Below are 25586 nucleotides of genomic sequence, written 5' to 3' on the forward strand. Positions count from 1 at the left end.
ATTTTAGGTGCAGTCCAACCAGGGGTGTGCAACTCCAATGGTAAGTAGTGGGGCAAAATATTGCTTAGTTCAATCATTGGCGGCGCTGGCAACGTGAATTTGATTGGTTAGTTTAAAATAGTTATGTAGAAACCTGTAAGGAAAATACTTTGCTTTGATTGGTTTGCCATTTCGCCTGATTATTTTGTGACGTCACATTTATTCGATACTAGTATAAATCCAAATAAATCCGAATAAAAATCCAAATTTAATTTTTAAAATTATTTTATTAAAATAAAGTCCTACACAAATATACATAAGTGTAAAAAATATAATATATATATATATATATATATATATATATATATATATATATATATATATATATATATATAAACAAAAAGCAACAAAAATACAATTATGAACTCTATTCTAGGCAAAATTAAAATATCTATAATTATTCTATAATGCATTCCCATATTTGTTTAGTGTCATCAATTTTATGTGATCTATTAGAGTTCTAACTTATCTTGATATATTGAAGGTAAACTTTAAATCATTCTCTCTTGATATTGCATTAACTTCATTAAACCAAAAATACAATCACACCTCATAATAACTTTTAAAATTTGGTCATGGAAATCACTATGGATTGGACAGTTGAAAAACTAAAAATGTATGTGTTCTTTAAAGATATTTATATTTTAGAGTATTTAATAGGTGGAACTACTTAATGTAGAATGTAGACAAATATTGCATGTTGTCTCTTTTTCAGAAGTTTTGTTAAATAGCCTGAAATAAGACTAAAACACAATATTAGACTCTTGTTGGTTCACCTAGCCAGGTAGAACGTATTCAAGTATTTCAAAATAAAATTTTCACAAGAGTAATAATGCCCCCTGGTTCGTCGGGATTAATCAAATTTATAGAGAAACAAACGTCCCCTAAGTTCACGATTATATATCCGAGCTCTACTCTAGATATTTCTCCACTCTTCGTCTCTCGGACAATAGATGTATTACCGAGCTGGTCGATATTTTAGGCCAATAACTCATTTGGCTCTTCGTGGCCTTAATCACTAGCCGACACTACCCCATCGTGCTCTAACACCAAGTTGTCTCGACCTTCCCCGGCAAGTATCAGTTAGGGTCATTGGATCAGCTGATAGGGTCGGGTTTAGTGGGTAGCCCAAAGGCAGTCTCCACATAACCAGTCAAACTCATTTATTCTTCCGGGTCTCCTCGACCGGGTATCCGTAACAGGATTCCCCTTCCCACATTCAGGCAAAAAAAATAGATTCCTCCATCGAAAAATCATCCTCGATCGACGTATTTCAGGAACACACACTTGCAAATATAATTTACAGTATTATTATATCATTTAATGTATTCATAAGATCCGACTTTTCAGTTTTTATTGTCTTAATTTAAAAATAAAGTAAAAAGTGACATTGGCAGATCACTAACGAGGAAAACATGGTCGAAGTTGAAACATATTTAAAAGACTTTTTGGAATATTCAATTAGAATACAATAATTTTTGACTACTTTAAAATGTTGAAGGAATGGCAACTACATGAAGCTTAAACGAGAAAGACATAGTATATAAATCAGAAAATAGTATACTAATCTGAAGACAGAAAAAGGCAAAGAGTGGACAAAATTTAATTTACCTATTCTGGCTTATTTATATCTTTTTTTAATGATTTGGTAAACGACCGTTTAAAATTCGAAATGGAGAGAACCGTAAACAAATAAGTTCAACAACATGTAAGTACATAACGAGATTACAACACTATCCATTTAAATCCATCTCGTCATAACCCAGAACCCACTTAATTACTAATAGCCTGTATTATTATTCACAACACCCACATAAATCCAAAAAGATAGTAAAACCCAAATGTAATTAGTGTAAAATTTAATTGCTAGTTAGTTCCTGTCTACGAATAATGCCCCTACTACCTTCGACATTAAAATTTTACGATACATAATTTTATCTTCATCGTCACACACGACTATAGTATTCAATTTGGGACTAATACATTATAATTCTTAAAAGCAGATTAAAAATATTTATTATATAACCTACTTGTTCAGTTTAATTGATAAACTCGATGTTCATGTTATCGAACCATATTTACTTAATATTTCAGATATATCTATTGGATGCATACATATATCCAAGTATAGTCAATTCAAAATTGCAATGACATGGGAAACGTCGCAAAGTTGCCGCAGCTACTCTGAGTTTTAGTACATTTTAGCTCTGACAAATAATAAAATTTTAATATAAATAAAATAATTGAACAAATATTCTATTAAATATAATTTATTTTAACATTATTATACATCTAATACATATATTATCGAAGAACTTAAAACTACAATTAACTATAGAGCCACAATAATTTATAGGTTAGAGTTGTTTTATTATATATACATTAAAATTTTTTCCACACTAATATAGGTAGGGTTCTAGGCGCGTTTTTTTATGTAGTGGTATCCCCCGAAGGCCTAATCTACATAATTCAAAATTGTATATTTGAGTAAAGTATTTTACTTTCATTAGAAAGCATATTTATGTTTTATGCTTAGTTCTTGTTTATTTTGATGCAATATGTCCTTGTAAAGTCATTATGATATTACTATATTTCTCTTTAGTTTGTCCTGTTACTATCTGTCTACATCTTTCTTGATAAAACTACATTTAATCACTCCTTAATGCCTTTGCATATCTGCAATACAGTTAGTGTAATTTCTCTCCTCATACATGTTAACAAATGTTCATGTATATTCTGAACAAAAACACACATGCTCATAAAGCTTTCACTAGCTACTACTGAAGCTTCTATAATACAATTCCCTACAACTAAAGCATTGAGTCATAAACCAACATTCAAAAGGTTTTATTCAGTCACTGTCACTTCCAGAAAAACTGACCAAGTAAATAACTAAGCTGTCTAATTCCAATCTATCAAAAACTTGCTCAAGATTCTACCATTTGTCATTTCTTCTTCAATATGACTGATCGCTCTCACACAAACCGAAGGTACTATTTTCAGTGCCTTTCAACAATGCCTCTTTCCATAAATCCAGACAGTTCTGGTTTGAATATCCTCTTTGACCTAAATATCTATTGCAATACCCCATTTCAACTCAATTGGATTAAAAATGCAGTGATAGGGAGGAAGTGGCCTTAACATTCAGTAATCTTATCCACTATGTATATTTTCTCAGGGTTATTTCTAAAAAATTAAATTACATATAATGCAATTAAATATTTTATTTATATTTACCAAGTAACAGCATGAAGAACTATATGTCTGCAGTAAATAAATGTTATGACTTTTTTATAACCTTTTTACATCAGCTTTCGTTGTCTTTAAAATATTTATTATCATCCTGCCATGAGTAACCCAATATACCATTCTGAAATATTCATGTCTCATTTAAATATATAAATTGATATATTTCTTCCTTGATTTTCTTATATGTTTTTAAAAATTGTATTCTTTTTAAAAGCAATATCTGGAAGTTCCATTAAACCCCTTCGCGGGTTATCTTTAAACCACTTAAACCCTATATTATCCAACAAAGTCTAAACGGATGTTCTACATCTCTCAAATAGCTGTATATCTTTTGGATTTTTATGGATACTTTCCAGACTAACAATATTCACTGAAATAATTGTATTAAATTATGTTTCGATTGAAAAATCTACTTACTGTTTTATACATTTCGTATATTTGATCTCTGAAACACCAAACTGATCTTGATTCGTCACCTGTTTCGCATAAAAAGGGTTTGTTTTTGGCGAATTTAAGGTTATATTGTTTTTTATTTCTTGAGATACGTTAGTGACCGTGTCCGTACTTATATACGGTGCAGCTGCAAGGCGCAAAAAATATTTTCAATAAAAACGGGGGCGATTTCAAATTTATTAAAACAAAGCGTTAAAATGTTCGCCGGTTTATAACCCGTAATTATAATATTTTGAAGAATTTTCAGACGTTTGGCAAGGGGACAACTTTTGCACGCTCATTTCGTTACATGTTCGAACTTCTCTAACAGCATTCTATCTCTTTTTAAATAGTATAAAATGACAAAGATAATATTGTCTGACTGTAGAACTAATTTACAACTTTAGACAGATATTCCCTGTATGATCAAGATCACGTAATATAATATTTTACATTTTTTATACATGGAACAAATTAAGTTTTCCGCTTTACCGGAGGGTATTATATACCGCTAAGAAAGAAAATCCCGATATATCTGAACATATCCTAACGCAGATTTACAAAATTCGATAATAAAAAGAATGGTATATCTTCCTAATATTCAATTCAGCTTTTGATTTAATATGATGTCTGGTGACCAGAAAACAGCTAAGGAAAATAATATATCATAGTATACTATATAGCATATTATTATACTAGACCTAAATTTAAAGGTTATAAATTTTTTTCTGCAAATTTTAGTGGTATTAACTTCTGTCATTTTTTTCTTTAGTAAAAGCATTCCTTAACAAAGCACTAGTCGGATATTGCAGATAATAAATTTGTGCATCAAGAGTTAATAAATTTTTTTTAGCAATTATAAAGAGTATTAACTGTTATAAAATAGATTCATAGAATTTTAATTCCTCATTTGTTGGAGGTAATTTTTGCATCAAGAGTTAAAACAAATATTAGCAATTATAAAGAGTATTAACAGATATGAATCATATATTATGATATGAACAGATATGAATTACCCATTTGTGTGTAATTCATTCATATATTGTGTTTTAATATACAAACATGTATTATTTCATTTATCATTTTTATTATTTATGTATATAATATAAAAGTAAAAAAATATCATATAATCAATATTTATATTTGATGCTCTGAAGTTGTTATATTTCTAAAACTAATCTTATTTATGATACTTTGATATAATGTTCGGTGCTGTACTTATTCAAACGTATGAGTACTCTGTTGGTTGCCGAAACTTAATGGAAAATAGATTTAATTAAATGACATTTAAGAAAAATTACTGAGTGTTAGTTCTTGATATAGTTCATTAATGTTATACAGACATTTATTATGTTAATTAATTTTATATGTCAAAATATTGTGGAAACCGATTTGTTTTTAAATTATTACCTTTACTCTGTTATGAGAGAAATATTGTTAACTTAATAAATTGTGGTTGAATTTAGACCACAGGGCGATCACTAGTACTAGTTTTCTTAATAATAAATTTAATTTCTGAAGTTCGTATGAAACCTGTTATCTGATCATTTTTAAATCATGATATTGATACTTGTAATTAGTAAAAGTATGTTGTAATGAATAATGTTTGCTAAAATTTTGTCGCAGAGTATATAACATATTTTACAAGTTAACCAAATTGATTGAAGTCAACCGTATAGCCCTGAATTCAATTGTAAAACCAATCAGTCACGATAGTTTTTCTAAACACCTTCCATCATAATGACTCGCCAATGAACTAATACCGATCTCCCAGTACATACCACCTAGCACCGAGTACTCCATCATCAAAGACGTGGCATTCCGTCCTACTCCCTCTCCTTACCGCTTCGCGTTAATGAAAATTTAAATGCGTCGAAATTATTTATGCTAACGCGGCACCGATGACTTGTTGAGGAACACCCTTTCGGAATAGTTGCGGATCGACGGCATTATTGAGGGTCGAAGAGAGAGCGGATAGGTTTAATACCCTTTGAGACTCCGTTCGGATCGGAGAAGTTCAGATTTTCTGCATATCCAGGATTTTTTGCTCGTTATGGAGGGTGATTTATTTTATCGGTCCATTTTGAATTGAGTAATTTATCGTATGGAATAGAGAGGAAAATATCAAATTTAAGTGATTTGGTATCTATTTTATAAAAATGTTTTGTATTAACATTATGTAGTAAGTAACTTGTTCAAAAACAAACAATATCAAGCATTTTTAGCGAATATAATAAAAATGTGTGAAACCGAACAGTTTAAGCGTGTAAGTCCCTATGGAGTGATTTTAGCAATATCATCAATAACATTAAAGTTATTTGTTGCAAAATAATTTTTAGACTCTTCAGCATCTTTAAATCTTAAATTAAAATTAAGTTTTATATTAATTTTATTTAGAATGCGTGTTTTGTACCTTTCGAAACGCCATTTTTCTTATTCATAAATTCTCCGTACTATTCGTTACTGCTTAAACCAAGTTCATTTATTGCCTGCTAATTCATTCACTGATGGCAACGATATTCGATTTGCAGTTAATTGTATATTATTATTAATTTGTCCAGTGTTTCCTCAAATTTTAATTTATTTCCGTCTAGATCAAACTCAAAGGCAATCTAGTTTTAATAAGTTCTGGTATATATTAACTATCCATTTTGCTACACTTACATACAGCAAAACTAAAGTCAAAATTCGAAATTCCTTTAATTGTGTGTAAATCTAAAAATTCGTAAAACGACCATAAATAACAATATTCCTGAAAATATAATAACTAAACAAAACAAATCTTAATCACTAAACCAAATAAAAGTAATTTCTAGTAATTACAACAATAGGACTCATCAGAGCGATCAACAATAACAAAATTATTGTATTTCTCTGATGAAACAGGATTAATGTATCGGATTAACATGTATTTTCGTAGTTTTTGGTAATTTTGATGTGTTTGTATGGGACAAATTGTTCATAATTTCTAAATATCATTCATTTAGTTTTCAATTAACTAGGAAACTTTTTTAATAATCTTTTTTTGGCGTCAAACAAATATTTCGTCTAGCTGAATTTATAAGTAATACTATTATTAATTTAAGAATTGTTTAAATAAATTAGTTTAAAAATTGAAATCCGAAAAAATCAGTTTTTATAAACACTTTACTGATATTTGAGGTTATATTACATAACTATTGTTTGTATTCATAATATTTGATAACACTATTGCATAGACGTTGTGAGTAGTGCTTAAAATTGATCTTGGACTCCACGGTTATAAAATGCAAATGTCTCTCAAATTTTCCAAGCTAGAAAAATGTTACTGGCAGAATTTTAAAATTTGAATAGGTAATAATCTCACCACATTTGTTCATTTTATTTTCAATTCGTAAGAAAGTGTATTGACCAAATTTATCTCATTTTTATTGTCTTTTTTAACCCAAAAACTTACATATAATATTTTAATTTGCTGTCTTTTATAAGAGATTGGATTACTATATTTGATGCATATATCAACTGTGTATAAATGAAGGCATTTTTGTATAATGCATATTTCTGTTACTATCTACATATACCCGAAAATATATTTATGTATTTTTTTAGGTTCAATGATTATTAAAAAATCTGCTGACATTAATCAATCATTTTTTAACTCATACGCTGTTTCTAGTGATGTCATTCCATTTATAACTTGACTGTTAAACTTGATTGTATTGGTTTCAAAGTGGTGTTTTGAGTTTCAGTCATAGACGACTGGAACAGACATATGAGCAAGTGTTCATATATCACTAGTGAGAAGCAAGTTTTCTCTGATGTATTATAATGTTAAATCTCCATAACAAATAAAGAGAAAGTCTGAGTTACTTTTGGAAAACCATCGATACCGAATGTAAAGTGAAATATCCACAGATACAAACTAATGCTATATATTTGACATAGCACTACTAAAATTGAATTAAATTATTCCTGATAGGTGCCCAAGGCGATGTAGAAGCGTAAAAAGAAGTAATTGGTATAGTAGTTAAAGGGCATATAATTATCCTTTCTCTTGGTCATATTAAGCGCTTGCTTAACTTACTCTGACCACTTTATTACTTTAAAATAGCATTTCATTAAGAAAAATTGACACAACATAAAATAATTAAAATATTACTCATGGCGAAAGAAGGTTATTGATTTGACAGCGATTCATTTTCGCACATTTAGATTCTCTAAACCGTGTGCCAACCAACACCTGCTGCATATATCTGAACCAGTGGTAATAAAAGTTGTATTATGAGTATTGCTTAAGTTGTATGTGGCTGTGTGGTCGAGTAATAACATGCAAAATCACTCTTGTCAGCTCACATTTCGAGTTTATTACTCTTTATTGTTGGTTTTTCTTGTAAGACCTCTCTCTTTGGTTCACCTGGACTAAGTTATTCAAATTCGTAATTTCAGACATTTTTCGATTCTTAGGATTTTTTTTATCGCACGTCAAGTCTGGAAAGAGTTGATTGTTCTACTGATAAGTTATCTGAAGGTTTTTTGAGAGTTTCAGCTGATTTCGTTCATTAAGTCCTCTATTTTGTTGTATTGGTATCTTTTGATGTCTTAATTTGTTTTTTGTCACTGACATCAAAAATCAAATCAAACAACAAAAGTAATGAATTTCGAAAATCAAATTCTTAAGCATTCCATGACTAGCACTTGCATACATACTATTTTCACCAATAGATGTCGCTGATTATAATTCATTCAAGAACTTAACTCAGTGCTACAATCTAAATACACAGTGATAACACATCGAATAGGTCGACGTCTTCTGATTTACAAAGCATTGACTATTAATGCATTGAAAAAAATTGCACAAATAATTGATATACTCGAAATATATTGATCAAACTCTACCAATGGATGTAATATATATACAAAAGCACTCCCATATTATTATATATCCGGAGGGACGAAAATCCGGCAAAACATTTTCAAGCTTCATAAACCAAAAATCAAGATACGTTTTCCGCTTGATATTTTCCACGTTAAATTTCTTTGATGTTATATAAGATCCCCCGTCGAGTTATTTAAAAAATATTATGTAAACGGGACGGCACTTCCCGGAGAGCAAATTTTATCAATGGGGAATATATCGTTTAGGCTGGGACCCCCTCAGTTTTCCGCTGGATTAATTGATAAACAGAGGATATAAACAGATAAATAATGTCTTCTCTTAAAATTTGTAATTGTCTATCGAAATATTTTGCAATATAATCATCGAAAAATGTTAGTAAAAAAAGGAGCACCTCATATTAGTTTCGTAAATATTATATATTTATTCTCCATTTATAAGCTAATCAGAAATACATACTAAGATATTAATCCCATACTCGCCTTGCTTGTGTATTAATACAGGTACAACAGAGTAGTAATAAATTAATTCGTAAATTAAGATTGTACTAAGCATATCTAATGAAAGATGTACTTCAAAAAAAATTAAGTGTTCCTTCTCGCTAAAATCAAGTTTTATTATTCTTATCTTATCTAACTTAATTTATAACATTCCTTATGAAAGGAAGATGCTAATAAAGCAAATTCAAACTTTAACCATAGTTGAACCAGCATCAATAGATATTTTGAACCAGTGTTAAAAATCCACATAATATAGAGACACACAATGGAAATTTAAATAAGCGAAACCGTAACCATATCCTTACTGTGTGTCTTAGTCTAGATTTTGCTTATTTGTTCCAACACTTCAAAAACATCGAAATGTGCATGGGAACAGAAAAGATTGGTTGATGTAACAGAAGTTGTTAAACTTTACATGTGGACCATGTTGTTCGTAAGTGGTGCATGTATGGAATGAAATAGAAAAAGAGAAAATATACACGTAGTCGTGCTGGTATATTATACCCTGCTACCACATGCTGCCAATCCTCGAGGGTTGTCAACTGTAGAATCGTATACGAGAGTACTTATTGGTGCCTTAAAGCCTTGTAGCCGTCACTATCTCAAGAATAAATTATATTGCTTTTCTTTGCTGTTGTGCTTTGATAAAATTTTATAGGTTCTCTTAGGTTATCATTTTGCTTCTATTTTTGTTATTCATTTAAAGGAAATGTGTTGCTATGGCGTATTTTTATAGTATTTAAGTATTTTATTTATTTATTACACTGAGACTATTCGATGTCGACTAACCTACAATGTGCCTTTAAAATAACTTTAATCTAGATATATAACTAGGGAGACACATCGGCCTTACTTAGTCTCTGGTGTAAAATGTTTATTTTAGTAGTAACTCTGCTGTCTTCGTATTAAACGCATCTCACTACTCTAAACTACACTACACAAGATCAAATGATTTGATCCATTTGAGTCTGTTTCCCTTTCTGGTGTTATCCTAGAATTGTATTGTTTGGATAGTGACATGAGCATGGAGTCCGTCCTCAATATACTAAATTATCACTAAATTTTCGCCTCATTATACTGAATTATGTTTTTTCCCAATTAACAAATACATTTTCCTATATTTTAATTCCAGTTCTATTCTTTTTTACAAGTTCCTTCCAGAGATGTTTTGCATTAAGTTTCATTCCGAGATACTTAGCGTTGTTGTTATTTGGAATGAAGGTATTATTTATTGTTATTGTTGCTTGTGTAGTCTGATTATACATGAATTGCACTCTAGATTTACTTTCGTTAACATTTATATGAATAGTTAACCGTATCAGGTTTATGACGAATTATATTTCTGTAGCTTGCCTGTTTTCACGTGGCTTCTTCGCTATTATCTCCGACAATAAGAATCGGTGTTATCAGCAAATATACCCATCGTGGTATTTTCCATTTGTGGTGTACCATATGTGTAGCGTAGATAAATAATTAACCTCAATAAACTTCCTCGTGGTACACCTGTTTTAGCTACTTTTATGCTAAAGTAGGCTTCCTCTTGTTTAACTCTAAATATTTTGGATGTAATGTAAGATTTTAATAGTTGGATGTGTTGTTTCGGTAACATATTCTGTGGCCTATGAACAAGGCTGTCATGTCATACTTTACAGAAGACCTATGCTGCATCCAAGAATATAGCTGAACTGAATAATATACATAAATTATTAACTTCATAAGCAGTATTTAAATTAAAAATGATTTCTTTAAATGCAAAAAACCAAACAAAAATGCTATTTTCCTGGATGTGAAGATCCAATTGTACATTATTCTCAAAGAGATCCCAGACTAATATTTTATATCAAACACACTTACAGGGTTACTTTCATCTTGCAGGTCTTTCATTATGGTCTACATCGACACTACATTTGAAATGCTTAGTATATGTACAAGTGATAGACATATTATCCTAACCTATTGATAAGGAAAATATGCCCATAAGTGCAATGTTGGAATAAGCAGAAATTGCTGATTTCTGAACATCATTAGACTTTCTACGATTTGGATATAAGTACAAATATAATATTATTTTCAAAGGAAGTAAGGTTTGGCAATTGAAAATTTTGATATCAGTTTATCCACATATTCTCCAGAAGAAATAAATTTGTGCTTACAATTTCATTCAGATGCAATAAAATACCAAAAACCAAGCAAAGAAGAATTGTTAGATATATTTTTATTATTATGCTATTTTTATTATGTTATGATAAACTATTTTAATTCATTAGTAAATAATGATATATCTTGCTTTCTCTACATTTTCAAGCAAGCGTTAATTAGTATTTAAATTAAATATTTTATTTAAATAATTTTTTTAATTTTCTCATATTAGGTATACTAATGAGCGCCTCTATATGTATACTAATGAGAGTGATTTAGATGAACCGAACTTGATTATAAACTTATATATGTAAGATCGCCTTTCATGTTCCTTTTTTTTTGTGAAAAGGGCTAACAATAAATCAAATTAATTTATAGAAGGGCTTTCTCAAAATTGTTGTCAATGTCACAGTCAATTATCAATAGAGTTAATTCAATAATGAAAGAGTGCGAATGAGGAATTCAATAGAATACCTAAGTATGATAGTCAGGTAACAAATATAATAACAACCTAACAGATAATGATATTCTTAATATTGATATACTATTTTAAATTATCTTATCTAGAAATTTACTTCATCTTAAAAATGTAACAGTATGTAATTTTTTAATAGATTAATTAGTATTTTATATTTCTCTCTAATTATAACAGAGACATAACTTAATAAATAGATAAATAATTTTAATGAAAATGATATGGGAAATGTTATCATAAAGCTTAACAGATTGTAAAACCAAAACTGTTTTAGGTTACGTGGCATTTTAACATTTGGAGCCCTTCATAGTTTAAATTACGGGTATAATCAATCATGTAAAATTTATTTCGTGTATTTAACTCTTTGAGAATAGCAACTACAAATTTAATTATATGTAATAATATATAATTATATAAATTAATATATAATGTATAAAATTAATATTAATTTAACAAGATGTAGTATTGAATACTTAATAGTTTTGCAGTAAGAAGAGCTACCATTTGTTATTAAGCAAAAATACTAAATAGTATTTAAAAATTGGGATACGTAATGATAAACGTAAATAAGCTTATGGATTTTAACAGCATGTAGAAAATAATCCAACTTTAGTATTATTTGTTAACTATATTTGCGAAGAATATTATATAATTAACATCTTGCTTAATAAAATATACAATGTGTTTATTTCGATTTAAATTGACACATGTGGTCGATGGAATAATTGACAGGATATTAGGTTTGGTAAAGGAGGTACGACAGCGCTGTGGAAATAGCACTGTTACAAGGTAAGTGGTCCACCAGCGTTTCAACCATCCTTTGAACTTGCTGTAGGTGAATGCGTAGTTGCCTCATGGGTCGTAACGGCCGCTACGCTAGTTAAGCTAAATTTAAAAATATACTTTTACACTATACAAATTCGTGACTTTCGTTTGATTCGATCTTCTGATTTCTTGCGTATCCATTGTGTATTGTTTTCATGTTGCTGTGTTTTAGCAACATTGATTCATGTTCTAACGCAAAATCTTGGATGACTCGTATATCCTTTTGATCTCGAAATAATCGTGCAGCTCCTTGTTGGTTACGTAGCGATAAGCATTGGTAATAATTGGCTTTATGGCTGACTGATAAACCAATGTCTTCGCTTTTAGGTCAAATTGGGAGTATCTTCCGCTTATCCAGTAAAGTTGTTTGACTTTGAGTCTAATCTGCTTTGATATTTGTCTAACACGATTAGTAGTTATTTAGCTCATTCGCATACGTAATGATAAACGTAAATAAGCTTACGGATTTTAACAGCATGTACAAAATAATCCAACTTTAGTATTATTTGTTAACTATATTTGCGAAGAATATTATATAATTAACATCTTGCTTAATAAAATATACAATGCTCAGACGTTGACTGAAATAAAGCTGGTTCTCTCTCAGGAAAATATCGAGTCAGGTCGGAAAGTAAACATAAACCGTTTTATATATTTAGCGTATTGTAATGCTTATGTTTTTCGTAAATTAAAATTGATTGAGATGAAATCAAAAATATGTTTATATCTTTAAGTATTGTTACATATTTTTATAATATTAAAATTATTTCTTAACTAATATCTAACTAATTATTTAATTGCGTTTATTTAATTAATACACAGCTGACAGGAAATTATTGCTTCAGATTTACTTTTGAGTATTTACATGAAATTATCAATAAAGATGGATTACTGAAAGAATTCATACAGTTTAAAAGTTTTAATCAATTTTCCAAAAAAAATTGAGTACGAAACACAGATATATTTTGAACATTCCTTGTCATTACTGGGAGACAAACAATCTCAAGTGATAAATATCATATGATTCTACTTATTAGTTATTTTTTGTTAAGGAATATTTTTTCTAGATTTCCACTTATTATAAAATCAATTGTAATGTTTATTATTATTTATATAAATGTTCTAAATGAAATAATTGTTTGTTATAGTTGTAGAGACACGTTGCAACTAAATGTAGATTCAGTAAAACCCTCTGTCTGTTTTAGTAAACCGCCTAAACAGTTTTTCTGCAGATAATTATGAATTTTCTGAAGTTAAAAATTTTATTTTTGTATGTTTCAATATTTTAAGTGTTAGCAAGAAAATTATGGTTTGAAAAAAAATGTTGAAAATAGAAGAAGAATTCTCTTCGAAAAACGTCATTCTACAAAATTGTTGCTGTTTAAACTTATAAAATTTCTATAAGAATATGAAACAAAATTTAAAGAAAAAGAAGTATTGACAATTCAGTTCAAAACAATGGTAGAAGAGAAATAAGAACAAACCAAAGTTGTAATGAAAAAAATGTCACTTTTTAACAGAAGCTATATTAATCACAGGAAAAACTACATGCGTAGGCAACTTAGAAGGCCGAAGTTAAGTGATTCAATTTTTATTGTTTTTTTAAGTAATATAATAAAGTAATGTTTTAATCAAGTATCAATAACGGAACCTAAATTAGTTCATCAAGAAGTTGTGTGTTTTTTTGATTATTTTGATCTTTTGCAATAATTTATTGACTTAATTAAGTCATTAATAACATTTCTGAAAACATATTACTTTCTGAAAACTTTGAGACTGACTGTTTTATTTCACATCACCGATTATTTATTAGGGTTATAAATAAATTTTAAAGGATTTACAATGGATGGAGTTACTGTTTATTAAATCGCATCGGGTACATTTATAACCAACTTCAAGTCTATGCCTCACTAACAGGCTTCATTTTTCAGTATGTGACATTTTCTCGATTGGTATCGAATTTGCCTAAAGGCTTACTTTTTACCTTCAAGTTGAAAAAATGCTACTGAAGGTCAAAAGGTCATCAAATGTTGTGTGAAGATTATTCAAACCATACTACTATCGATTCCTATCAATTTCAACATGCGAATATTTCTTTGGGAATTTTAAGAGTTCATCCTGAAGAGCCAAAAAAAAATTGAAAAGGAGAATTTGAAGACTTGTTGTGCACGTTGTGCCTATATTTCACAATAAAACTTCAAATAAAAAAAATCCTTTAAAACTTACATATGCGCCTAATAACATTATTTCGGATGCATTAAGAAATATTTACATAATATTAAGGAGAGTTCTTTGAGCAATATACATTGCTTGACCTGTAGCATAGAGTTAATTGAGAAACAAAGGGCATAAATAGGCAAATAGAACATTCTCCCACAAACTGGTAATTATCAGCTGAGATATTTCGCAACACGAACAAGAGAGAGACGGTAATCTAAAGGTTCTGTTTTTTTCGTCGAAACCGAAATGTTGTAATGGCTTAATTAAAACCGGCCAAATAACCCGAATTAATACCTAAACATAAGGAAGCACAAATATTTAATGGAATTACTTATAATCTGCTAAATGACACCGTTTCAGAGCACTAATTTTGAATTAAAATGAGTGGAATTGCAAAATACTCCTGCTAATTCCAGTAATCTGGATATTCTCACGCTTTGAAACAATGCTTTGCTCTTTGCGAAATTATCTTTATTATGTTGGAATGCGACTTACTTTGTAATGGAACGGCAATAGAACAGTCACGGTCTCCTTCTGCAAATGAAGAAATAAAAAATGTAATTATTTTGGCAATGTGTCCAAATAACCTGGAAAAATATCACACATTTTACGCATACTCTGAGAGATATTTACGAATAAATGTTAAAATATATATTATTACTAACTATTTTGTAAATATACAGTTCTTTATCTGTCGTCACCTAGAAAACGTAATTTATCTTACAATTTTCTTAGAAGAAAGAATAATATATAATTTATATTTCTCTTTATTAATTACATCTTCCATTAGATATGTTTAATATAATATAGTACTACTGTTCTATTGTAAATTAAATTAATAAACAAGCAAGGTGGATACGTGACTAATACATCAATAAGTTTTTCCGAAGTTAAAATAAATATTATAAATATTGTGTAATACATCAAAAACTTATAAAAAGCTAATGTTTTAAAATGTATATATAATACTCACAAATCATAACATAAAATCTTGATTGTACAGAGAAGTGAATGGCAATTAAAAATGAACGAATACTTTTTACAACAAGAATGAGAAGTGAAGAATATATATTGATGTGTTTGATCGCACTCGTCTTGCTTGTGAATTAACAAATGAAATGTAGTAATAAATTAATTTATAAATAAGAATATGCTAAGAGTATCTAATAAAGATCTTATAAAAAAATAATACACTTCAGAATACCACCACTTAGCTCACCACATCTGATACTATGTTATTTAATCATAGACAACATGTTACACAGCTACATTAAAATTAGTTATATTATGAATACTATAGACGTATGTACCTGTCAATAAAGAACTGCAATTAGGTGAATACATATACTTTAGTATTTCTTGAAAGAAAACAAAGTAAATACAAATTGTAGCTTTCACATCTAATTTCAACTATTGAAATATTTCGATATTCTGAAGCTGATCATTGGAGGCCTACAGTCCCAGACACATGATTTTTTTCAAAAATAAGAAGAACTAAAATGAATTACTTTTAAATTACCTAAATAAACTGCGGTATATTCTTTTTAAAGCGCCAAGTTTATTAGTGATTATGGGTTGAACACTTCCATAGCTGATACCCATTTCTGATGAGGTTTCTTCAATTCTTAACCAACGATCATCTTCAATAAGCTTTCGAACAGCTCGGATGGAGTCTTTGGTGAGACCTTTGTGGGTGTTGATCATGACTTTTAATTTTAAACACGCTCTCGTCTACCCCTCAATGCTCTGACCCACGTATCGTACACTCGAATCTGAGACAAAATTGCTCCTTCGAACAAATGAAAATTTCCACTGGTTTAACGCCTACACTGGTTAAAAACTTTAGGATGATTCGTTGTGCAATGGGCGAAGGTACCTCGCGCTCAACTGCTACCCACACTGGTTTCCTCGCTCTTCAAGAACACTCAAGCATCGAATCCTCTAGATCAGAATTACGTGCTAAGCTAAATAGTAAAATTACTGTTTATATTTGATTCTTCCTCGTAGTATTATCGAGTTAAAATTGCATTATTAACATTCATTCCTCTTCAATTCATTCTTCTTCTATATTTATTCTTTACGTTTGATTTGAAACAAATTACAAAGACAATGACTTGCAGGATTTCGGCCATTAAGAAAACTCTAAAATATTGAAATGTTCTTTTCCGAAACGATTTAACATTGTAGTTTTACTTTACAAAGCAAAAAAAGAAATTAATGGCAATGAAAAGAGGTGAAAAAGGTGAATGGTTTAGAGTTGCAAAAAACAAATCAACAAGAGTAAGTAACAGGCTCAAAGTCATCCTCTTGCGAGACAGTGGTCGGCCACACGTTACAAGAGTTGTAAAATATATTTTCTAGATGAATGGGAACTACCGCCTCAGCAACTCACCAGACATCGCGTCTTCTGACTATTGAAAGATGGAGATAATTTATAAAATATTTTTTCAAATAAATAGCTTTTATAAATTAAATGCATGCATTTAATAAATATGGAAATTGGTAATGCTGTTAGGTACATCTGCTATATTAGATAATATGGAGTGCAATTTGCATGCATATTACTACTTGTTCTTTTTTGGCGATTTAAAGTTTGCTCTAAAATTCGCAATATTAGTTCTTATCATGCCATTACTAAGAAATTGGGCCCCTCAATTTACGTAAAAGAGATTTTTTGCTACCACACTCAATATAATACATACGATAATCTACGAGAAGAGCGCGATAATGACAATAAGGCCGTAAAACATATATAACAAGTTCCACGTGTCTCATATCAAGTTTGACCTTGACCACTAGTCGTAAACTATCGTTTCTTGATAACACTATAATAGCTTGCCTTTTACTTTCGATTTCCATAGATATATCTATGGGTTTAATCCCCTCCTATAACATTAAATCTGAATTATATTCAGTAATAATTTTACCCAGAATTTAATAATAAAAAGATAGTAGTTTTCAATGATCTAATATATTTTCGATAGAATATATGACTTGAATAATATATTAACTAAGTAAAAAGAAAAAATAGTTGGTTTAAATATGAAAAATTACATTTTTTGCCAATATAGTTAATACAGTCCCATGATCGAGTAAACCAGCTATTAAGGCCAGAAGAATAAATTTACAGGGCGATGTGAATTGAAATGCAATGAAAATACATTATATATTATCAACGTAACCTCCCTGAATACTTGCTTCAGCCTTTTCTTTGATCCATGAGGCAATAATGCTCCGGAAGGTTGTCAATATTTTGTCCGTATGATGAAAATATTTGCTTTTGTACATGTTTTTGAAGTATAAAATGACCAGACATAAGAGAAAGTTAAATATTGAAAATAGGGTGAATATTGTAAAAATTCCTCTTCTAATTCACTGAATTTAGAAATGAATCTTGTGTCAGCTGCGAACGGCCATTCTTACCTTCTAATTTTGACCTTCGAGGCATCTGAAACTCTGATTTTAAATTTTTTATTTAGACGTAACTTATAAGTTAAATTCCTACTTCATGACAAATTTGATTATCTTTCTTGGTATATTATTGTGCATGAGTTCGTTTCGATAAACTTTGTCTTCTTTTCCACCCAATAATCAAAGTAGTACAAAACAACGATTCAATGGTTTTATAGACTGTTTCATAATATACTGGAAGATAATCAACACACCATAGTATTTGCTAGAAGTTTTTAGTATGTCAGCTACTGTAAATTTAATATAGGGTAACTTACAATATCTTTTATATTCTAAAAGTGTCCCATAATAATTATTTTAACTAACTATTAAAAGGATACTGGCATCACTAACATTTATACACATTATGCTCAGATATGTTTTGAGAGCTAATATTAAGTTAAAAAATAAATTCATGTATTTGGGGCTATTCTGTACATTGTTCGTTAAAGAGAATAATTACAAAATTATTTTCGTTTATAAATAAATTTTAATTTTAAGTAATTTAAAATGGACTACCTTAACAAATTAATTCACATTGCTCTTCTCTGCAGTAAGAGTACAAGAGAAGAAGAAATATGGCCTGAACAAGTTTCTTCGTGGAAAATGTTTCGTCTTCCATAAGGATCAACTGCTTCTAAAGTAAGGTTTCACACAACATAAAGAACGGAAAAATGGTCTGTACCCAAACACCCAACATGAACTTTATTAATTTCATTAATTTTTCTTATAAGCTAGGAACAGAAATATAATACCAAGTGGACAACGGATACAATCAGATTTGCAATATTACTACTAAAATTAATACAACAATAAAGATTTTCATTTCTCTGTAGAATTATCAGGGATCATAATTCTATATCAAGGAATATAACTATCAAGAGGCTTATAGTGTTTAATGTCAATTATAATCGTTGAACGTAATCCATAGTGAAGAAACGAAAAAAGGATTAAAGTCAAGTCAATTATCTCGCACTGTTCCTTCAAAAAAGTGAAAAAGCTCTCAAGACTTCAAATCATTTTTTAATTTTATGTATAATTATCTCAGAGTCATTGCATATTGGAGCTTTCAGTCGTATTTGAATATCAAGTTTTTCGGTCGACAAACAAAAACAAATGTTTTGAATTCTGAATTTATTCACCTTTCATTGTATCTGTGGATAGTAGAAGTAAAATTGCTATAGGCACTCAGTGTTTTAGCGAAGCTACACAGCGTAAGTTGAAAGACATTTAACAGAAAGTTTGATGCAAAAGTGTTTTAGGCGATACATCGTTAGGCTAGAAATCTAAATATTAATTAATTTGAGTCTGCTGACGGGCTTTTGAAAATTTATGATTAAAAATTTTCTTTTATTATTTTAATGTATATTTCTTGTTACGGCTGGATTATTTATAGATCAAAACAAAGCAAATTCTGTGTCGAAAATGTATAAATAAATGAGAATCAAATTATAAAATATAGAACATTTCCGAGCGACGGAGTATTGTAGCAGTAAAATGAATATTAGGAAAATAATAAAAAATAATAAAGTTTAAATTGAAATATTTTTATGAATTTATTAATATTTATGATTTATTATATATTAAAATTCCACAAATTATATATATTATTACCCTACAGTTTGTTACGTATACGAAATACAAATCATTATCTTCAAAAATTATAAAATTTTATTATGTTAATTTAAATTCATCACAAAGTTGCTATAAAAGTGGAATTTTATGGTATAATTTTTTTTTTTTTTTTTTTTTTTTTTATTATTACTCTTCGTGAGTCCACAATCTGCCCTATTGGCAATAAGTATTTCTTCTGTTTATATTATATATACATGGCATGTAGAAAATCACTTCATTAAGCAATCTTCTATATAAAATATTATCTTAATTAATTAGTCTTATTCTAATGCTTATTCTAAACTATACATATGTCCAGTAATCAGATCAGATGGTGTTAAACGTTTTAGTCTACGCACTTCACTATCACGTCGCATATTTAGCTGATTAGCGAGTACAATGGGATGCACTGACACTCTTTCGAAGTACTTCACACAAACACGTTGGATTACACTCGTTATAGGTTCTAGAGGAATATCGCGTTGTATCACTTTATTTGAAATATAGTACGGAGCATCAACAATGGCACGCAACACCTTATTTTGGAACCGTTGAATGATGGATATATTGGATTTGCTAGCGGTACCCCATAGTTGAATTCCATATGTCCAAATGGGCTTGAGTATAGACTCATACAGCAATACCTTGTTATCTAATGATAACTTGGATTTGCGCCCAATGAGCCAATACATTTGATATAATTTTAGTCCTAGTTGTTTCCGTTTAGAGAGTATGTGCTTCTTCCAGGTTAGACGTCGATCTAAATGCATACCAAGATATTTAACATGGTCTGCTTGGGGGAGTTGGCGATGATTGATATTTACTGGTGGACATGTTCTTCTACGCAGGGTAAACGTTATATGCGTGGATTTTGATTCATTGGCTTTAATGCGCCATGTCTTCAACCATAATTGTATTTGCTCCAGGTGGGTTTGTAGGTTTATTGATGCTGTGGCTGAATCTTCATGGGATGCTAAGATTGCTGTATCGTCTGCATATGTTGCCACAGTAGTTATTTTTGTGGTAGGCAGATCAGCCGTATACAGAAGATACAGTACTGGACCCAGTACACTACCTTGCGGAACTCCTGAATATATGGGATTTAATTCGGTATGTTCATCGCCTTGATTTACAATAAAATGTCTGTCAGTGAGATACGATTTTAGTAGCTGATAGTCCGGATGAGGGAGAAGTTTCTTTAGTTTAACCTGCAAGCCCGTATGCCATACTTTGTCAAAAGCCTGAGATATGTCTAGGAAAGCAGCCGAACAATATCTTTTGGCATTTAGGTCAGCGTTTATTTGGTTTACAAGTCTATGCACTTGTTCTATAGTCCCATGCTTATTGCGAAAGCCAAACTGATGTTCTGGAATAATTTTTCTTTTTTCTATTATATAGTTTAGTTTTTTTACGTATAACTTCTCGAAAACTTTCGAGATTATTGGTAATAAACTTATAGGTCGGTAGGAGGTCACATCTTCTGGTATTTTTCCTGGTTTAAGTATCATTAATATTTTAGCTACTTTCCAGATACTAGGGAAGTAATTAATTCGTAGCATAGCATTAAATATATATGTTAATAGTTTCATAGCCTTTTCTGATAGTTCTTTTAAAATTTTGCCAGTAATTAAGTCATAACCAGGAGCTTTTTTAATATTAATCTCTTTCATTATTGTATGTTTAACTTTTTTGACCGTTAATTTCTCGTGCGGTAAATCCATTTGAAATGGCGAATCTAGAAAGCTAGTAATTTTATTTTCGTCATCTTTATGTAGCTGAGACTGGAAAGGTTTAAAAACATTTTTTAAGTGTTTTGAGAAAATATCGGCCTTCTCTTTATTGCTTCTCGCCCAATTATTTTCGCTTGTTTTAATAGGTGGGTTATGCTGCTGGGATCTCCTAAGCTTTTTTGTTGCTTTCCACAACGAATAGTCTGTAGCCTCAGTTGATGTCAAGTTTTCTAGGTATTCTTGAATGCCTTGGTTCTGTTCGATTTGGATTAGATCTCTCAGCTCTTTTATGGCCCTATTAAATTTTCTTTTATTCTCTTCAGTCCTTTGCTGTTGCCAATTTCGTCGTAACTTTCTTTTTTCTGCTATCTTTTTCTGTATTGTACATGATATATGTGTATTTTTTCTTGGAAATGTTTCACTGTTGGGAGTCGCGGAATATGCTGCCTCCTGTATATTTTTTGTAAGATTTATTGCTGCTATTTCTATATCCATTTCAGTTTGTAACGGTAAGTTTAGAGAGATATTTTGGTCTAAGTTTTCTCTAAATGAGGGCCAGTTAGTTCTATTATTGCACAGAGAAGGGGGTTTATCTTTGATGGTGATTTTTGAAGAAATTGTTACTATTATTGGTGAATGATCAGAAGACAGGTCGAAACATGATTCTGCCTGACACTTTTTTGGATCAATATTTTTTGTAATACAGAAATCTATTGTATCTGGTTTTTTATTTCTGTCTGAAGGCCAATATGTTGGTTCACCAGTAGAGATATGTTGTAAGTTATCTATCCTTATGGCTTTGAGCAGTTCTCTACCTTTTGAGGTTATTATTCTTGAACCCCACATTAAATGTTTTGCATTATAATCTCCTCCTGCTATAAATCTATTACCTAGCGTACGGAAGAATTCTTGAAATTGTTCTGCCTTGTTGTTATGTTTGGGTGGGCAATAAATCGCAGAAATTGTTAATGGTCCATGGGCTTCCTCTATGGTTATACTGGTGGCTTGCAGGTAGTCTTTGCGGAATTTTTCTTTTTCGAAATGCTTTATATCATCTCGAATTATTATGGCTGTACCTCCATGTGCTTTATCATCAGGGTGATTTGTATGATAAAGCTTATATTTAGGAACTTTCAAATAATTTTTGTCCGTAAAGTGTGTTTCGGAAACCATCATAACGTCAATATTTTGTTCAATTACGAACATTTTTAGTTCCCTGGCATGTTGTTGGAGCCCATTGGCATTCCAGACGGCGATTTTGTAGCTATTGGTTTCAGGCATTAGGCAAGTTTGCTTACGACGGTTGTGAGTAGACCAAGCATAGTACTCATTTGATCCATTAGTTTGGCCATCATATTTTCTAATCTTGAGATGTTGCTAGTTTCAGTAGGTTGAGATATTGTCTCTCGTTTTTGTGCTGAACCATTTTCAACTATTTGGGCATAAGTTATATCTGGTTGACTTGTTCTGGTGGGTAGTGGTAGATTGGTAGTAGTGGATTGTTTTTGTTGATGCCTTTTTTCCCTTACGGCAGGATAGAGTTTCTGCTGTAGTTGCTTGTGAACTGCGCAACCCTTGTAGTTCGCTGGATGATTTCCGTTACAGTTGACACATTTCACTTTTTCATCGCGAACTTTACGAGTACAATCTCCTGTCTTATGTTCTCCTGCACATTTTACGCATCTATATGATTTGCGACAGTAAGTCTTTGTGTGCCCGTGCGCTTGACACCTTGTGCATTGTGGTATAATTCTTTTTATATGTGGTGGTTCGCATTTAATAATATTATTTTCCAATTTGGTGATTTCATACACCGCCTTATTGTTTCCATTAGGTTTTATGTCTATATAAAACATAGGCAGAGGTTTTTTTGTCGTGTGATGTCGTATATTGTGAATATTTACGACCTCGTGGCCTTTTTCAGCTAGTGCTACCTTGATGGTGTTAAAGTCCGTCCCGTGATGTAATCCTTTTAATACGAATTTAAATGTTCTCTCGGATTTTGGCCTGAATGTATGGTATTGGGTGTTTCTTTCATCTAATTCTTTTATAAGAACTTTAAAGTGATCCGCTTCGAACAATTGGATTTTAATTGTTTCATAGCTCACTGTTTTAATTGTGTAGTTCGTAGTAATGGTTTTTAATAAATCATGGATGTTTTTTATTATTCCTACCTTATAGACTGTTATTGGTGGTGGTTTGGGAACAACTTTTTCAGGGCTTGGTTGTATGTTCTCTTCAATTTCTTCCGACAGGTTGCTAAAACTGTTTTTTGTCTCTATCGGTTTCTGCAACCAATAGTCACTGATTCTTGTTTGTTTCCTCGCGATTTCTTCTTCTGGACTTCTCAATCGTTTTTTGTTAACGACTGTAGTCCATTCTGATGGTGGAGTTTGCGTTATTGCTGTTTGTTCTAATCTTATATCAAAGTGTGCAGGTGATTTGGTTGAATCGCTATTGTTTGCCATTTTTTAATTTTTAATATTTTATTTAATTTACTTCCAGAGGATAAAAAAAATAAAATAAATACATTGTTTATTTCACGCACTTCATTTTTCACTTACGTTATTTTAGCACTAGTTTTTTACTATAAATATAATAAATGAATTTCAAAAGGACTGTTGTAAAATAAGATGAAATTATTTTAAACACTAATAAAAATGAGATGCAGTCCTTTTGTCTGGTCACGTAAACACGTATTCACTACACTTTAGGTCCACTGAGAGACGGATAGCCGCATCTGTTATGCGTTTTTAACACTCAATTAAATAACCGTAATAAAATACTGGGTTTTTTTAAAGAAAGGTATCTTTTTATAGCTTGGACCGTATTGAAAATACGTCTTCACCCTACGAAGGTTGGAACTGAACTATATGGTATAATTTAAAAAATTATGTGTTAATTTTCTATAAAATATCTCTATTTAAAATGCGTATCTTGTACAGCCTCCCATAAAGTTTAACACCCTCCAGACTAATTAGCATTAACATAAGTTAAACAAAGTAATCAGTAATTCGGCTTTACCATGATAAAGCATTCGGTTCTCCAGTTGTTTTAGCTGAAAAATTAGTACCCTAATGTGGCATTAGCATAGCAAAAAATCTCATCCTATAACAACAAACTTTGCCTTATAATTTAGTCGACTATAAATAATTTTTATTAATTTTTTTTCGGTCCCGCGTTTTATATTAAGATGGACTCGCCCGAATTATTCGCCCTTTTTTTAATCATCCTAATTAAAATACTTTGACTAATTTAAAAATTTAAAATTTGAGGCATAATTTACACTTTTATTTCGGTGAGTGGGTTTTGACGGTAGAGTTTTTCTTCCTCCTTTTTCGTGGTACGGAATTTAGTTTGAAATTTTTATTATGCTGTAATTTATAATAGTAGTAATAAAATTGTGTTAAGTGAAAACTAGAGGAAACAAAATTTTTTCCAGTAAATAAAGGCTTTTTTGGTGAAGTTATAATTTAATATATGGAAACATAATTTATTTATAAAATATTTTTAACAAAAGAATTGAACCGACTTCCAAAAATAAATAAAGAACTCACTAAAAATAAAAAATAATTAAACTTAAAAACACAAGAAAATTTTTAAAATAAAATATGTACATAATAATCGTTGTAAAAACTAAATAAAAATAGACAAAATTTTTTTTAACTTATCTGCTACACGTATATTATATTCTACTATATACACACAATTTAATTCAGTACCTAAATAAACCTGTTTATGGCTTGGTGGCACAGTGGTAAAGGCTATGGGACGGTCTTCCTACTGTTGCGATAGCCGCGGGTTCAAATCTTGCTGGGGCATGGTCGTAAATTTATTTTTATGATTGTTTAAAAATTGCGAATGTTCTAGGCAAGAGTGGAAAATCTGGTAAGGAAAATAATCCCAGTCACGCCAGTAACCTGGCTGGGTAAAACCGGATGTCTTCTGGGATGAATTTTAATGTTAGTCACTCGCCAGTCGGCAAGTTTAATGCTAAGGACCGTGGTTCGGAGCCCACGTTAAACTTTAGGCCCAGTCCA

The 25586-nt window shown here is 30.4% G+C and overlaps 1 protein-coding gene and 1 long non-coding RNA gene across 2 annotated transcripts in view; both read right to left on the reverse strand.

Annotated features, from left to right (window-relative positions):
• Positions 1 to 25586, reverse strand: part of Shaw (Shaker cognate w) — a 455944-nt gene that overhangs the window by 220532 nt on the left and 209826 nt on the right. Inside the window, exon 2 of the mRNA XM_076403676.1 lies at positions 15248 to 15286. The gene's annotated coding sequence lies outside the window, so the exon portion shown is untranslated. The remainder of the gene's footprint in view (positions 1 to 15247; positions 15287 to 25586) is intronic.
• LOC143192069 (uncharacterized) lies at positions 2338 to 3932 on the reverse strand. The gene is made up of 3 exons (XR_013004703.1): positions 3706 to 3932; positions 3277 to 3658; positions 2338 to 3225 (listed from the first exon to the last, which is right to left on the reverse strand). It is a non-coding gene; the product is annotated as an uncharacterized LOC143192069 (long non-coding RNA).

The sequence above is a fragment of the Rhynchophorus ferrugineus genome, unplaced genomic scaffold, assembly GCF_030347505.1.
Source record: "Rhynchophorus ferrugineus isolate W39M unplaced genomic scaffold, kcgeb_rfMv2 rfM1, whole genome shotgun sequence".
Lineage (NCBI taxonomy): Eukaryota > Metazoa > Arthropoda > Insecta > Coleoptera > Curculionidae > Rhynchophorus > Rhynchophorus ferrugineus.